We start from the raw sequence: 5,188 nt of genomic DNA on the forward strand, positions 1-5,188 counted from the left end.
GTATAGTGTTGAATCTGGAGTCAGAAGGACCTGGGTCCCAATCCTACTTACTATGTTTACTATCTCTGTATCTATGGGCAAATACCTTTACCTCATTTGGCCTCAGTTTTGACATCTGTAAAATGAAGGAGTTGGACTAGATAATGATTCCTAAGGTCCCTTTGAGCTCTAAATCTCTGATGCTCTTCTGGTCTTTTTGTTATTGACAGCAGCCTCTTCCCCATCCCTAAAGTTTTAAAAGCAGATTAAGACTATGTTGTGTGTATCTTTATATATCCCCAACAGAATGGGCCTAGGCCTAGCCCAGAGTCTTGCACATAGCATAAATGACAGCAAATGTTTGTTGGTTGAAAAAATAAAATCAGGTTTGTGAAAAAGAAACTTATGGGAAAAGCATTAGTTCTGGCTGCCTATGGGACATTTTAGAGCTCCCAGTGACCTTAAGGGATTGACCAGAGGATCAAGTAAATGGTTGGTACTGTAGCTGCCAGTGGGGCCCCAGCTATTTCATAGCTCCTAATTCAAATACTTATTAATCACCTATGTTCAGAGCACCCTGAAAAAGATAACCAGTTGAGAAGGTAAGTGGGAAGGTATGGTCCCTTCCCACATAGAGATCACAGCCCAGTAGGGCAGTAAGATTCATATACATAATTATAAAACAAAATAATGAAGATTGAATTCAATAAAAGTACAAATTAGTGCCCCCCAAAGGACTGCCAAGACTGGAAGAATCAGGGAAGGCTTCAAACATGAGGTAACATTTGAATTGAGCTGTAGCTAGCTGGTCAGGGATCTGGGCAAGTGAATCCTAGAGAGAACTAGGGGGAAACTATAAGTACATGAGAATTAGAGCTGTTTAGAAGTTAAACAGGCTGCCATTAAAGATTACACATCCCTCATCACCAATGATTTTACAGAAGAGGCTGGACAACAACTTGAGGGTCATTTAAAGAGAATTCTGCCAGGTAAGTATCAATGAAGAAGCATTAATTAAGCACCCAACTCCCCTGCTCTCAGCTACATACAGAGATGGTCATACCTTGGTCTTGCCATCACTTACAAGTGTTCCATATCCATGTTCAAGAATTCTAAATAAAACTCCTTGATCTGATTATAATTTGTCATTCTATCTCTGCCTTGCAACTCCAAACCCAATGTTCTTTGTCCTCACAGTCACCTCCAGTCCGTCTATCCTTTAATTCTTTCCCAGGTCATGACCCCTGCACCTGCTATACTCTCTTGTCCTTGCCCTCTCAAATCCCTCGCACCCTTACCCTCTCATCCATTTACTCTACTAAGCCTCATCCTCGAATTACTCCCACCATCCATTGCCTTTGCTCCTATTCACTGCTGCTGAACAAGGCTGGAGAAAATCATGAAATCATTCTGACTAGGTCCACTACAAATTTATGTTACATAATCTCAACTGAGCCCCTACAGCAGCAAGGCAATCCTTTTATACCACCCACCATTCACTCTCACTCAATACAATGGCTTTTCCAAACATTTTTATCCTTCCACAAACCTCAACCACTCATCTGAGAACTTTGCTTAATAGATCACTGAAAAAATTGAGACCATTCTCAAAGGGCTCTCCCTTCTCTTCCTTATTTCACATTCAAATGCATTTTGCTACTATCTCCTCCTTCATCCCTTTTTCACATGAAGTGGTCCTCCTTGCCAAGGCAAACCCCACCACAAACACCAGTGATCACATTCTATCCTATCTTCCCCAGCAGATTGCCCCCTCTATCATCCCTACTCTCACTAATATTTGGTTGCTCCCTTTCTACTGACTACTTCCTTTTGCCTATAAACATGCCCATATCTCCTTCATTCTCAAAACCCTCACTTGCTGCATCCATCCCCACGAGCTACCATCCTATGTTTTTGTGTCTAAACTTGAGAAGGCCATCTGTAATATGTGCTTCCTCATCATTCAACTGACAATTGCTCTCTCCAAAATTACAGTGCCCTCTTAAATGCCAAATCCAACGGCCTTTTCTCCATCCTCATCCTTCTTGATTGCAGACTCTGACGCTGTCAGTCACCCTCTTCTCCTTGATACTCTTTTCTCTCCAGGTTTTCATGACACCATTCTCTCCTGGCTCTCCTCATACCCAACTGACCACTCCTCAGTCTGCTTTGCTAAATCTTCCAGGTCACAACCACTGTCTCGGTGTTCCACAGGGCTCTCTCCTGGACTCTCCTTTACTATTTTACTTGGTGATCTCATCAGCTATTATGGTTGTCTACTAGCCCTAACCTCTCTCCTAATTTCCAGTGTCATATCTTCAACTGCCTTTTAGGTATCTTAAACTAGATGTCCCATAGACATCTTAAACTTGAAATGTCCAGTATCCAACTATTATCTTCTTTCTCCCACCTCCAAACTCTCTTTCTTACTTCCTTCCTATAGTCAAGGATACAACCATCCAGTCACCCAGGCTCAAAACCTAGGTGTTATCTTCAACTCCTCATTCTCACCCTTCCATATCCAATCAGCTGTCAAATCCTGTTGTTTCTGTCTTGGTAACATCTTTTGTATACCTTCTCTCTAACACTACAGCCACCTCATGCAGGTCCTCATCACCTCACACCTGGACTATTGCAATACTCTATTGAAGGACCTCCCTACCTCAAGTTTCTCCCCACTTCAATCCATTCTCCCCTCAGCCATTATACTGACCTTCTTAAAACACAGGTCTGGTCATATGATTCTACTATTTAATTAACTCCGGTGGTTCCCAGTTGCCTCCAGGATCAAATAAAATCCTCTGCTTGAACCCTTCCTACCTTTCCTACTTTATATTTTATTCCCCTCCATGTATACTGTAATCTAGTGACGCTGGGTCTCCTCGTTGTTCTTTATAGACAAGACACTGTCTCCTGATTGTGAGCGTTTTTACTGGCTGTCCCCCATGCCTGTTACACACTCCCTCACCTTCACCTCCTAGCTTCTTTGGCTTCCTTGAAGGTTCACCTAAATCTTACCTTTTGCTCTTGCAAACTGAGTCTCAGAGAAAGGAAGTGTTCAAAGTCACACAGCTAGTAAGTAGCAGTGAGAATTTAAACCCAAATGGTTTTGCCATTATACCATGTTTTTATATAACTTTGGTGACCTCATCACTTCTCAAAGATTCTAATTATCCCTAAGAGCAGATCGCTCCCGGGTCTAAATATCCAGCCTTAGTCTCTTGCCCTTCCCAGTCCTTAATGCCTTCCCCCTGAGAACAGCCCCAGTGTATCCTGCATCATTAGCCCACTCAACACAGTGACTTTTCCAAGCATTTTTATCCTTCCTCAAACCTCCTCCCCTCACCCTCTCATTTGAGAATTTTGCCTCACAATTCACAGAAAAAATTGAGACCATTCTCAAAGAGCAACCCTTTCTCATCTTATTTCACATCATTCAAATGCCTTCTGCCAGTACCTTCTCCTTCACCCCTGTTTCACATGAAGTGGTCCTTCTTGCCAAGACAAACCCCACCACATGTACAAGTGATTGCATTCTATCCCATGCTATCCTTCCCCCCAATCAGACTGTGAACCCTGAGAGCAGGGGCTGTTTTCTAACCTTAGCATAGTGTCTGATGCCTGGTAAGTATTTAAATGCTAGTCAACTGATTTGTGCCAGGCACTGTGCTCGGCAATAGAGAGAGAAAGGTGAAAAATGAAAGTTTTTGTCCTCAAGGAGCTTATAATCTATCAGGGGAGACATATACATATGAGGGAGCAGCGTGATGCTGTGGAAAGTGTTGGATTTGTAGTTTAAAAGACCTGGGTTCAAATCCTGACTGCCACTTACTACCTGCTTGTTAGGGTTAAGGCCCTCGTGAAGGAGGTAGCATTTGACCTTTGAAGGAAGCTAGAGATTCTAAGAAGTAGAGGTGGTGAGTTCTAGGCATTCCAGGCCTAGAGGACAGCCTGTTAAAAGGCAAAAAGAAAGAAGTGGGAAGGTTAAATATGAAGGAGTCCAAGGCCAGCCTAACTGGATCATTGAATGCAAGCACAAAGAAGAGTAATATGTAATAAGCCTATAAAGGTACGTTGAAGCCTGGTTCTAAAAGGATTTAAATAATAACAGCTGGAGCCTAAGGAAGTGGGAGTCCTGCTCGACCCCACCCCCACGCCCCCCCAGATCCTACAGCATAGAAGCCCTAGTGCTCTGGGTTTGTATTTTGATCCTAGATGTAATAGGGGGCCACTGGACTTTATTAAGCAGGAAAAATTTTGTCATATTTATGCTTTAGGATTATTATTGTTCATCATTCTCAAAGAGGACCAATAATATCAGCATGTCTTAACTTGCAAGTGAACTGGATTTAAGTGAGGCAGAGGTGTGCAAAATCATCAGTCTCACTCTCTCCTCCAGAGTCATTCGGGGTCCAGTGGCAAAACATAGGTCAGGACTGTGGGGGATGGCTCCAGGTGCAGTGAGAGGCCTTGACCTTTTTAAGCTAAGGTCTTTCCCAGGTCTCAGTTTCTCTGAGGCAACACCCATTCAGTAATTAAAGGCGAGTAGTAAGAGTAGTAGTGGTGGTGGTGGTGGTACTACTACTACTAGGGAAGTTCAGAAGTTTGGAAGAGGAGTGGATTTTGGGAGGGGAAAAACAACAGGTCTATTTTGGACCTGTTGAGTTTGAGAAGCCTATAGGACATTGATTTTGGAATGTTTAACTTAATGTTTATTGATTGCTTAATTGAACTTATTGACTTCAAAGGTCCTTTCCAGTTTTAATATTTTATGGGCCAGTTGATGTTGTGGGACTGGAGTTCAACAGAGAGACTAAGGCTGGATATTTAGACCTGGGAGTAGTCTGCCATAGGGATAACTGGAATCTTTGAGAAGTGTTGAGGTCACCAGTTATATAAAAGAAAAGGGGTATAATATGAAGACCGCTGGGGTTTAAATTCTGACTGCTACTTACTAGTTGTGTGATTTTGGACACTTGCCTTCTCTGAGACTCAGTTTCCCTATCTATGAAACGAGGGAGTGGGACTGGATGCGTAAAAGCCCTTCCACCATTCTGAGATTCTGCGTCTGGGTTGGATTCTCACCTTTCACATGTATCCTGTCAGCGCCTTCTGTAGTTACTCCTCCTAGGGCGAGGGGGCACTGTGGGCTCTAGGGGAGCGCGAGCGAAGGGAGGGCCCGGAGCCGCTCTTCCTGGCATCCGGTGAC

The sequence above is a fragment of the Trichosurus vulpecula genome, chromosome 3 (assembly GCF_011100635.1).
Source record: "Trichosurus vulpecula isolate mTriVul1 chromosome 3, mTriVul1.pri, whole genome shotgun sequence".
Lineage (NCBI taxonomy): Eukaryota > Metazoa > Chordata > Mammalia > Diprotodontia > Phalangeridae > Trichosurus > Trichosurus vulpecula.